Genomic DNA, 13236 nt, shown 5'->3' on the forward strand with positions numbered 1-13236 from the left:
TAAAATTGAAGCAGGGATTCTGTCTAAGCCAGTCATGGGAGATCACTAATCTCCCTGCTGTTCTGGGCTGCTTTTAAAAACACTGGACACTGAAGAAGCAGCTCATTTCTGGCTCTTTGTGGGTTTGAAACTTTTGGGTTTCCATAGAAGGATTAGAATCAGGAGGGATACCGCCACCAGACAACAGTTTCCAGATGAGACATGTATAATGCAATTGGATCAGCCTATGATGCACTTTGCAACTACTGTCTACTTGGATCTCAGCCACTGGCTGAGGGGTACCACAAGAATGGATTGAACCAATGAGTGGCAGTCCTACCAGACAGCAGACCTCCTATGACCCTGGCTGTGAATATTAAAAAATGGTGGCCATGTCGATAAAATGTATATTTGGGATTTAGGACATGGATGTTCCCCTGCCTGTACAATCACTGCATAACTTTAAGGAAATCACATTGGCCTGACTTGCTTTACAAGACCATGCTGCTTATCTGTACCAATATAAATAAATCAATACAGGCCTCAGCCTCCAGTTGTGGATACACTTATGCTGGTATAAAAATACCTATCCTTGTACAGAGTATTCCAGTATGGGAAGCAGAATAAGTATGGTACTATAAGGAGCTTTTATATTAGTATAAGGGATACAGGTTGTAGCCGTATTGGTCTACAGGTGAAAGGAATCAGAATTCTGGGTAGATATAAAAGATAGCACCTCTACCCAGAGTTTTGATTCCTTGATATTAGTATAAGTACACTCACACCAAGAGTTATTGATATAACCATATCAGCAACAATCACATGCTGAACCCAAGCAGTTATAGCTACACAAAAGCTATATGTAAAATAAGATTCAGTATGGTGCCAATGAGTTGATTTAGAGGTTTGCATCCCTTTTTCTAGTTGCAAGTCCCACTTCTGTAGCCTCCAAGAATTTGTCCAATCCCTTTTTCAATCTGGTTAAACTGCCAGCTTTGGCAATGAGTTTCACATTTTAATTACATGTTGTGTGAAAGAGCTTCACTTTTTTCCAGTATATGTGTACAAATGCAAGAAATATGGGCAATAAATAAGCTGAGCTGGAAGCCAAAGTGTGAAAAGAAATGTGACCTGATTAGTATCACAGAGACCTGGTAGAACAGCTTTTATTATTGGAATGTCAACATTGAGAGGTATATTCTATTTTGGAAGGAGAAAATTTTGAGAAAAGATGGTGTGATCTTGCATGTCAAAAACACATATACTTGTTCCCTGGTTCAGTAGGAGGAAGATTGCAGAGCAAAATGCATTTGGCTGAAGATGAAATGTGAAAGATTCATCACTGTTATAATGGTGGGAATTTATTATAGGCCACCAAATCAAGAAGAGGATGTGGATGAGGCACTTTTCAAGGAGGTGACAGATCTGTCCAAAAGTTATGGGATGGTATTGAGGGGAGGCTTCAGTTTTCCAGACATCTTCTAGAAGAACAATACAGCCAAACATAGAATGTCAAACCAGTTTCTAGTTGTGTAAAGGATAACTTTCTGTTTCAGAAGGTTGAAGATGCAACTAGGGGGTCATTGTTTATCTTGAATCTTGTCCTGGTCAATAGGGAAGAATCGGTGGAGAATGTGAAGGTGATGGGTGACAGCATTACAGAGAAGGATCTGGGAGTCTTGGCAGATCACAGACTCAGTCTGAGTTTGTAGCATGATGCAGCTGCACAAAAGTTGAACAAGGTTTTAGAATACATCAGTAGAAGCAATAGGTACAAGGAACGGGGGGTAATAGTGCCTCTCCACTCAGTGTTGGTTAGGCCTCATTTATTAAGAAAAACCCCTACTTGCAGATAGAGAAGGTTCTTTGGTTGAATCTGATATCTTTTATTAGACCAACTTAAATAGTTGGAAATTTTTTTCTTAGCAAACTTTTGGGTTTAAAAACCCTTTGTCAGGCTGAGGAGGCAACTGCACAGCTACAATCTACACCCCTACTTGCAGATAATAAGCACTCTCCTTCTGTGGGGTGGGGATCCCCATGGGAGTTCCCTGCTCTGCACTTGCAGGCACAAGTGGGAAAATCTCTCTGCAAAGAATTTCCCCATGTGCATTCTCAAGCATGGAAGAGAGAACTTGCACAGAGGTCCCTGCTGTGCATTTGCAGGTACCCGTGAGGAAATTCCTTTGAGAGCAATTTTCCTGAATGTCTGGGATTTCCGCACGGGGGTCTTCAAACATGAAAGTGTGGAGAGCTCCCATAGAATCATAGAATCACAGAAAATTAAGGTTGGAAGGGACCTCAGGAGGTCATCTAGTCCAACCCATTGCTCAAAGCAGGACCAGCCCTAGCTATATCATCCCAGACAAGGCTTTGTTGAGATAGGTTTTAACAACTTCTAAGGACGGAGATTCCACAATCTCTCTTGGTAGACTGTTTCAGCATGAAAGTTTTTCCTCATATCTAACCCAACTTGGGAAGGCCTTAGGGAGTATGCACAGGTGGGCAGGGATGCAGTACTGCTACCCACCACCCTGTGCTGCCACTTCCCAGGAGCAGGGCTGGACGGGGTGGGTGACAGCAGCAGCGCCCCTCTGCGGGCTGCACAGGCACTGCCCAGCTGGCCGGACGCGGGGGAGAGAAGCTTGCATGTGGCCAGGGCAGGCCTGCACTGCTGCTGCTCCACATCCAGCTGCACAATCTCCCCCCACTCCACTCTGCATCTGGCCGACCGCCAGGTCTCCTTCCCTCCCCACCTGGCTGTTGGGGGTACACTTATTTAAAAAGGTTGAAAATCCCCGACCTAACCTAAACTTCTCTTACTGCAACTTGAGACCATTGCTCCTTGTTTTCTCATCTACCACCACTGAGAACAGTCTAGCTCCATCCTCTTTGAAACCACGCTTCAGATGGTTGAAGGCTGCTATTAAAGCCACCCTCACTCTTCTCTTCTCCAGTCCAAATAAACCCAGTTACTCAGTGTCTCCTCATAAGTCAGGCTACCTAGCACCCTAATAATTTTTGTTGCCATCCTCTGGACTCTCTCCAGTTTGTCTATTCTTTTCTGTGTGGTTGGCCTGAAACTGGACATAGTACTCCAGATGTGACCTCATTAGTGCCAAATACAGTGGAAAGATCATTTTCCTCAATCACCTGGTAATGGTCCTACTAATGTCCCCTGGTATGCCATTAGCCTTCTTGGCAAGAAGGGCACTTTATTGGCTCATATTACACTTATTGAATTCACTGTAACCCCCAGGTCCTTTTCCACAGACCTGCTGCTTAGGCAGTTGGTCCCAAGCCTGTAGTGGCTCATGGGATTGTTCTCTCCTAAATGCAGGATTTTGCATTTGTCCTTATTGAATTTCATGAGATTCCTTTTAGCCTGATCCTCCAATGTGTCCAGGCCTCTCTGAATACTAGCCCTACCCTCCAGCATATCTACTACTTCCTCCAGCTTGGTGTCATTCACAAACTTGCTGAGGGTGTACTCTATCCCATTTACCAGATTGTTGATGAAAACGCTGAACAAAACTGGCTCTAGAAGTCAACCCCTGGGGCACTCCACTTGATACTGGCTGCCAGCTGGACACCGAGCCATTGATTATTACTCTTTGGAACTGCAGATCCAGCCAGTTTTCTATCCACCATACAGTCTATTCATCCAACCCATACTTCCTTAGCTTGCTTGTGAGAATGTTGTGGGAGACTATCAAAAGCCATCTTGCTTATATCAAGATAGATATATCATGTCCACTCTCTCTGTATCCACAGAATGAGTCACTTCATCATAGAAGGCTGATCAGGCAGGACTTGCCCATGGTGAATCCATGCTGACTGTTCCTAATCACCTTCTCCTCCAAATGGATTCCTTGAAAGATCATGATGCAGGTCCTCAAAGGATTGAGGTTGGCTGAGCGGTCTGTAGTTCCCTGGATCCTCCTTTCTCCCGTTCTTAACAATGGGCACTATATTTGCCCTTTTCCAATTGTCAGGGACTTCTCCCAATCACCACACATTTTCAAAGTTGATGGCCTGTGGCTCTTCAATTACATTGGCCAACTCTCAGCACTCTCAGGTGCATCGTGTATGGTCCAATGGACTTGGGCATGTCCTGCTTTTCTAAATTTCCTAACCTCCTCAAACTGTGCTGCCAGCTGCAGTAGTCTGAGAGCTGACCTTGCCTGTGAAGACTGAGGTAAAAAAGGCATTGAGCACTTCAGCATTTTCCACATCATCTGTCACTAAGTTGCTTCTCCCATTCAGAAAGAAGCATGTATACTTTCTGATCTTCTTGGTACTGACATACCTGTAGAAACCCTTCATATCCCTTGCTAGCTGCAACTCCAATTGTGCTTTGGCCTTCCTAATTTCATCCCTGCATGCCCAAGCAATAGTCTTATACTCCTTCCTAATCATTTGTCCAAGCTTCCAATCTTTGTAAGCTTTGTTTTTATGTTTAAGCTCATTGAAGAGTTTCCTGGTAAGTCAAGCTGGTTTTCTGCCATATTTGCTAGTCTTCCTTCACATCAGGATGATTCATTCCTGCACCCTTAGTAAGGTTTTTTAAAGTACAGCCAGCTCTCCTGGACTCCTTTTTTCTCCCTCAGACTGGCTTCTCAAGGAATTCTGCTCATCAGTTCCCTGAGTGAATTGAAATCTGCTTTTCTGAAGTCCAGGGTCCATACTCTGTTGCTCTCCCTCCTTCCTTTCCTCAGGATCCTGAACAAAATCATCTCATGGTCACTATTGCCCAAGTTACCATCCACTTCTACATTCCCCACCAAGTCTTTCCCACTTGTGAGCAGCAGATCAGAAAGAGCATGGCCCTTAGCTAGCCTGTCCACCCCTTGCACCAGGAAGTTGCTCCCAACATGCTCCAAAAGCTTCCTGGACTTCCTTTATTGCCCTCCCAGCAGATGTGAGGGTGGTTGAAGTTCCCATGAGAACCAGGACCTGTGATCTGGAAACTTCCACCAGCTGTTTGAAGAAAGCCTCATCCATCTCAACCTCTTGGTCTTCTGGTCTATGGCAGACACCCACCATGACATCACCCTTTTTGCTCTTCCATCTGACCTTAACCCAGAGACTTTCAACAGGCCTATCTCTAATTTAATACTGTACCTCTGAGTAATCTTGGAGTTCTGTTATGTAAAGAGAAGCTCCTTCTCCTCTTCTCCCCTGCCTGTCCTTCATGGGCAGTTTTTTACTCCCGTCATGTGAGCTACCCTGCCAAGTCTGTTATTCCAATCACATCATAGTTTCATGACTGTGCAAGGACTTCCAAGTCTTTCTGCTCATTTCCCAGCCTCCATGCTTTCTTGTGCCTCAGGTGGATCCTGTCTCTTCCTAGCAATCATTCTTGGAGCAACAGCCTGTGATCAAAGAAGGGATACCATGTGCACAGCTATGAATTGATCTGCAAGATGTGTTCTCTCTTGCCTGGGCCCCTGACTGGAAAGATCAAGGAGAACACTATTTGAGTCTTGTTCCCTTCACTCCTGCACCCAGAGCCCTGTAGTCACTTTTGATCTGCTCAGAATCACCCCTAGCTATATCATTGGTGCCCACATGGATGAGCAACATGAGTAATAGTCAGAGGGCAAGATGAGTGTCAGTAATGCTTTCATAAGATCTTGGATCCGGGCTCCAGGCTCTGGGCAAGCAAGACCTCCAGAGACAACAGATCAGGCCATGAAATAGATGTCTCCATCCCCTACAGAAGGGAGTCTCCAACCACCACCACCCATTGCTTCCTCTTAGTGGCAGCGGTCTCAATCCTCTCAGCCTTGGGGATGCCTGTCTTTGCCTTTTCCACTAATGGCATGTGCTTCTCTTGTGTTGCTAAAGCTTCATATCTGTTCTCCAGGAAAACCACTGCAGATGAAGATGAAGACTTATCCTTGCTGCCAGAGGCCACAAGCTTCCAACTTTCACCTTCCTGAGAGTCTGTGTCCTCTTCTTTTTTCAGCACTGCCTCTGGCAGTCCTTCCTCTGCAGTACTAGAGGTATCCTCCAGCATCAAAGACAGACTCCTCATGGCTGAGGATACTTCAGAGCCTTGCCAGCTCCTCCTCTAGCTCTCTTAATCTGCTTCTTGATGGATATCACCAGGAAACACCACTCACATCTCGGGCACTCCCTCATCTGGTTCTTACTGGAAGTAGCCTGAAAGCCACAGTCCCCACAGTGCCAAACCAGGACCTGGGTGGAAGCGTTGATGGTGAATGGTCCTGCCTGGACAAACACCACACAGTTACAAGCAAAGGAAGAGCTGGCAAAAGCAGTTGCTTTGGGATTGTGACATCCTCCATCCATCTCTCTGGGTCTTTTAAATGTACTGCCTACCTCTTCCTGTCTCTCTCTCCAAGTAGAGCTTCCCTAGCAAACTCCCCTGCAAACTAGATTATTCATGGCTCCTTGGTCCTTAAAGTTCCTGTTTCCCAGCTAATCTGCTTCTTCTCACTAAGCTTACAGTAAAAAAAGGTGAGAGTGACTGTTTCTGGGCAAACTCCTTAGTGAACTTCCCACTCACTCTAAGTCTGTAGTTAAACAAGGGACTTAAGTATTGATCAAACTACTGTGTTTTAGCTACTGACACTAAATATCTAAGTTAATTGCTCTTACTTAAAGAAATAGTTTACCTTAAAGGTTCCTCTTCAAAGAGGGGGGCAGCGAATTGACTTATGAACCAACTTGCAAATTCCTTGCAAACTGCCCAGTTTGCCATCGCTGTTCACTCAGGGGACTCTCTTCGCTGTTCACTCAGGGGACTCTCGTCGGCCAGGACTGGCTCTGCCCCTTTGTTAGGGCTTTTGTCAGACACAGGCATCAATCACTCAGCTACCAGCTCTCACCGCTGAGGGCACATGCCCAAACACACAGCCAGACAAACAAACACTCACCAAGCCAAACACCCAGAGAGCCCCAGCTCACTTACCTTCCAGAAGCAGGATCTCGTGCCTGGCTCTTCTTCCTCCACTTGCTCCCATGAAACTTCTTGCAAACTGCCTTATTTGCTGGCACTGTTCACTTGTATAGAGGGTACCTCTCTGCATTTGTGGTCCATTCTCTGCATTGACTCCAGAAATGTACACCAGGTCAACATATATTTCTGGCAACAGCATAAGGTATGGGCTACATACACAGAGGGGGATATACAAGTGGGAGCTCCCCTTCCACACTTGCAGGGCACATTGCCTGCAGAGGCATCTTCCCACATATTGCACAAGGTACGTGCCTACAAGTGGGTAGGTAATCCCCACTTGTAGACAGGCACTCTGAAGCCCTGGAGGAATGTGTCTGAATAAGCAAGGAAGTGAGGCAGGTACTCCCGAAGTCTGAGAGGGCTCAACTTACCCAGGAAATCCCAGGATGTACAGGACCAGCCCCCTTAAGCCTGCAGAGACACTGCACAAGGTGGCAGGAGAGCCCTGGCAGTTTCATGCTGCCAAAGCTCTTCAGCCATAAGCAAACAGACATGGGCTACAATAAAGTGGCCCAAATTTCTTTCTTTTGCAGCCACACAATTTTGAGCATTTGTACGCAGTTGAATGTATAGACTTCTGTTTGCTTTCACTGTATGCTGTCATAAAAAAAAATGATGGCAGTAGAAAAATGACATCTATTTCCACCCTTAGATTCCACCTTATGGATAATGGTGGGATAGATGCTCTGTGAAATATAGCAATGTCTGTAAGATGGCACAAGGGTAATTAGCCTTTAGCCTCCTGCATGACAGACCTCACACTGTGAAACAATGTCAGCCCAGCAAGGAATGAAGCACAGGTTTGGATCATGGCTTTAATAGTGGGATGTTGCAGAAGACAATGCTCATTTTCATGTGTGTCTCTCCACTTCAGGTTCATCCTGCTACCTATCTAGAGAATGATTTTCATCCAAACAGTAGTTCATTGAAAAGACTTGTTTTAACTATTCTTTTTCACAAAATATTGTCAATTTTGATTAATTCCTTCTGAAAAATGTATTGTTGGAGAATTCCTGTTTTGCAGAAAGTTTAGAAAATAGGTATTTTCATTCTGATGGAGAAGGGGGAAAAATCAAATTTCAAAATTTCCTGTGAAATGGACAGTCTAAGTTTGGACCAGCTCTGCTTGAGAGTCTTATCCAGCACTCTGAATCTCATTTAAGCCCACATAAAGAATCAGAGGATGAACCCACCCACTTTTGTCTTATAGATTCATAGATGCTAGGGTCGGAAGGGACCTCAATAGATCATCGAGTCCGACCCCCTGCATAGGCAGGAAAGAGTGCTGGGTTCAGATGACCCCAATTAGATGCTTATCTAACCTCCTCTTGAAGACCCCCAGAGTAGGGGAGAGCACCACCTCCCTTGGGAGCCCATTCTAGACCTTTGCCACTTGAACTGTGAAGAAGTTCTTCCTAATGTCCAGTCTAAATCTGCTCTCTGCTAGCTTGTGGTCATTATTTCTTGTAACCCCCGGGGGCGCCTTGGTGAATAAAACCTCACCAATTCCCTTCTGTGCCCCTGTGATGAATTTATAGGTAGCCACAAGGTCGCCTCTCAACCTTCTCTTGCGGAGGCTGAAGAGGTCCAGGTGCCCCAGTCTCTTCTCATAGGGCTTGAGGAGATCTTGTCTCCCCTCCATTCTACCACTGCTGGCTCCACGTTGATGACTCCCTGCTCCTGGCCTGAACCAAAAATCTGTCCACTTCACAGAAGAAAGAAGCCATTTGACTTTTTTTATTGGCTTTGAGGAGAATGAATCATCTCAGTTGAGTGGGCTGGAAGAAGAAAGCCCCATCTCTTAGCACTTGGAGATGGGGGTGAATATTTAAATATCATTTAAAGACACTTGCAAGTAATGTTTTAGTGACAAATATTTATCGGTTTTGATCTATGTTGTCTAAACAAAATATAAGCAGTAATATAAAATACATAGTTGCACACACAGAACAGACAACTGCTTGCCAAGCTGTGAAGTTCAGTCACCTTTGCTGAAACACATCTATAGTATGTTGCATGAATAAAATTGCCAGTTTGCACCCTTGTACTCAAACATTCCTTACACTGCCTAGCCATTGAGGCCCAAATCCTTAATAGTATTTAGGTACCTAAATCATCCTGGGTGTTGGAGGACTAAATACGTTTGAGGATTGGGACCTGTGCTTGGAACACTCTGGCTTCCTGTTTCTAAAGCACTCTGAGCAGTTTTGAACTAAGATGTCTTTCCTGGTGGATTTTGTTCACTTTCCTTTGTCAAAAACTGATTCCGCCTCCTCCTTTGTTTCTAATGGAGCTTGAAATAAATACAATTATCTGCTGCCTGCCTGCTTCTTTGTGTCTGTCTAAACACAGATTTGTCCCCTCCCAGCTGGGCATGCCCCAGCATTTGTTGAAAACTGAGGAGTTTATCCCTTCAAGGCTTTTTTTAGTGCTCAGCATGCTAACACTACTGTGTCAATTATAAGCCTCTTCCTGAGGGAGGCTGGGAAGTGTTAGATTGCTGACAGGTGTCATCACTGGAGCAATTTTGATGCAATATAGAGCTATGAGTCTGTGATTCCCGACTCAGTTTTTTCTGAGGCAAGCCTGGACATGAAAATACAGGGGCTGATCCATAGTCCATGGAAGGCAACAAGAACCTGTCATCAACTGGAACTGTTGTACAGACTGCCAAGCTTTTACTCCATTTTGGAGTTGGCTTTTCATAATGTCTGTGCCTACAAGACTCTCTGGCCCAAGTTGAGCTCCACCTTGGCATTTAAGTATAATTTACAGATCTAAATTTAGCTGCATAAGTATCAATCCACGCCTTGTGGGACAGAAATAATCCTGTTGTTGTCCATCCATTTTAACCAATGCCTATTAAATGCAAATACAGAAAGATCAATGGAGGACAGGATCATCTCCTCAAAAACGACAGGGCAAGGCGGAGGGATGACTCAATGTCTCAGCTTCTAGAACCATGCTTCCTAGTCTTTCTTGCTCTCCTAAGCCTTTCTTTCTTCCCAGCCTTTCTTGCTTCCCCCTGCATTAGCTTGAGGCCATTGCTCCTTGTCCTGTTCCATATGGCCTCAGAGAAGAGTCTATCCCCATCCTTTCTGTAATTGCCTTTCAGATATTTTCAGAGTTTCGGATATTTGAAGACAAATTCTCCCTCAGTCTTCTCTTCTCCAGATAAATAACCCAAGGTCCTTTCCTGTCTTCATAAGTCTCGTATCCCAAGACCCTAAAAATTTTGGTTGCTCCATGTAAGACTCTTTTCAAACTGTCCACATCCTTCTTGAAATGTGGACCCCCAAAACTGACACAGCACCCCAGAGGAGGCCTCACCAGCATAGGCTACATGAGACCCTGAAGGCTGGGGGGGCACGGTGACCACCCGCAGGTGGCGGCAGTGTCAGTGGTGGGGGCGAGGCAGCAATGAGCGGGGACTGCCCACAGGCAGCTGCGCTGACGTCAGCAGTGAGGGTGAGCTGAGTAGAGACCATCCACAGGTGACCATGGTGGTGTCAGCGGCAGGGAGCGGGGTCCACCCCTGTGGCCAGACACCGGGCCTGGAAGTGCCAGCTGCACTTCTGGAGGGGGGGAGCACTAGCGTTCTGCCTGCCCCCTCTGTCTGTCGCTGAAGCCGAGAGTGCTGGCACTCAGGGGGGACATGTGCACCCTAGTGCACCCCCTACTCATTGCCTGTGCTCATTAGTAATTAATAGACTGGAACTGCTTCCCTTCATTTGCCAGTGACACCCCTGTTAATACAGTCCTGTACGCTGTGGGCTCCTGTTCAGTTTATGGTTCACTATAGCATCCAGGTTCTTCTCTGAAGTACTGCAAACTAGCCAATCACTCCCCAGTCTATATTTTGCATGCAATTATTCTGTCCCAAGTGCAAGACTTTGAACTTGCCCTTGTTGAATCCCACCTGATTGTTTTGCAGACCATTTCTCCAGTCTATCCAGATCATTCTTAGCATAAATTTGCTAAGTGTGCACTCCATGTCACTGTCCAAATCATTAATGAAGATATTAAACAATACTAGACCCAGGACAGACCCCTGGGGAACCCCACTTGATACCTGTTCTCAAGTAGGAATTGAGCCACTAATGACTACTTTCTGACCATGATGATCCAACCAATTGTGTATGCACCTTACAGTCCATTCATGAAATCTGTATTTCCTTAGTATATAATGAGAAAGTTATGGGAGAGTGTCAAAAGCCTTGCTAAAGCCAAGGCATATAACATCCACTGCTCCCCCTCCATCCACAGAGCCTATAACCTTGTCACAGAAGGAAATCAGGTTGGTTGGACATAACTTGCTCTTAGTGAACAAATAGAAGTCTTCAAATAGCTGAGAAGCTGCCATAATGAAGTGGAAGAACTCCTTTTCTCTCTTATTACAGAAGGCAGGACACAGACCAATGGCTTGAAGTTGTAGCAAAGTAGTTTTAGATTGGATGCCAGGAAAAAAAATCCCTCTTGACTGTTGGAACAGTGAGTCAATGGAATAGATTAGCCAGGGAAGTTATGGACCCTCTATCATTGGATGTGTTCAAGAAAAGGCTGAATAAGCATTGGTCAGTGATGATCTAGGTATAGCTATGCCTAAGCCCTACCATGTGTATTTTCTATGCTTCTGGGCTTTGCTGGTTGCCACAGGGGGCAGGAAATAATTCCCCCTCTCCCTTTCCTGTTGCTACATGTAAAGGTTTAATTCTTTTTCTCCTATCTCAGAATCATTAGGTGTCTGCTGCAGCCAAGGCTAGAGATTTTTAGCGGGGTGTGCCAGTGCTATTGCTTGGACTAAAAACCTGGAGGTTCCTGGCTAAAGGGCCTTGGCCCTCCACTCTGGGTCAGACTGATTGAAACTTGAGATCAGGAAGGAATATTATCCCATGATCAATTTGGTATGGACTGTGGGAGTTTGTCTCCCTCTGTAGCAAGTGGGGAGTTGGGGTGGGGGATAGCCCTCTTCCTCAGATCTCTCAAGCACATATTAACAAGCCTTGCTGCAGCAGGACATGGGTCATAATTCTTCCCCTGCTTTGCCTATGACAGGTTAAGGTGCTGTGCCTTGTGGTTGTGTGACAGGGTTGGCTGAGCAGTTTTAGTAATAGGTTAGACAAGGTGTCACAGGGTACCCCCAAAAAAGTTTTGAAATACCCTGGTCTATGGACAGTCTGCCCAGCTCTTGCCCACCACACCTTGATGCTAGTTGACATACAGAGTGCAGGAGGCTGCCCTGGTTTTGTTACAGTGACCACCCAGATTGTGGTCCTAGCCTTATGGACCAATTGCATGGCTCTGTACCTTCCCTACACCATGCCCCATGCCTCACAGATGGCATCCTTACAGATATTCTACCAGTTGCTGATACAGCATCTCTCTGGGCCTTCTAATCCTTTGGCCTCTCTCAGCCCTGCTCTGGGCCCTCATACCACTCAGTCTCTCCTCACAGCTCTCTTGGACTCCCCCTTGGCCTCACTCAAGTTGCTAAAACCCTAGGTCTCTCTTTCAGCCCAGCTCTGGGCCCTCAGACCTCTAGGTCTTGCACAACCACTCCCTGGGCTGTCAGGTCTCTTCATCTCCTTCCCAGCCACCCTCTGGGGTGCTAGTTTATTTTGGTCTCTCATCCTGGACCTTTTTAGTTCTCCACTTTCTTGTCTTCTCTCCAGGCCCTTAGCCCCATCAGGTCCTGTGCTCTATTGCAGGTCCCTCACTCGGCCACTGGATTCTTCTGGTCCTACTACATTCACTGGGCCACACTATCTGCCACAGGCCCCTCACTGAACCTCACTATCCAGGTCCTTGGACACATCTGGTCCTGCACTCTATTCCCAGCCCCTTGGTGGGCCATTGGACCCCTCTGGTCCCACTATGCTCCTGGGCCTCACTATATTTATTCATAGATTGTGGGCTGGAAGGGACCTTGGAAGATCATATTGTCCAGCCCCCTGCACCACACAGGAAAGACTGGGGTCAAGTGACCTCAGCAAGGTGACTGTCCAGTCTCCTCTTGAAGATTTCCAGAATAGGCAATTGCACAATCTAGGAGGGAGCTTATTCCATAGTCTAGACACCCTAGCTGTGAAGAAGTTTTCCCTAATCTTGAGCTTGAAACGGTCTTCCAGGAACTTCTGACCCATTGCTCATGGTGTTCCCCAAGGGTTTCCTGATGAACAGTTGTTCACCAAGCCCTTGATGTACTCCCCTGAGGTAGCAGTAAGCTGCTACCAAGTCCCCTCTCAGCCTTCTCTTCTTCAGGCTGGAGA

Source organism: Alligator mississippiensis, chromosome 4 (assembly GCF_030867095.1).
Source record: "Alligator mississippiensis isolate rAllMis1 chromosome 4, rAllMis1, whole genome shotgun sequence".
In the NCBI taxonomy this organism is placed as follows: domain Eukaryota; kingdom Metazoa; phylum Chordata; order Crocodylia; family Alligatoridae; genus Alligator; species Alligator mississippiensis.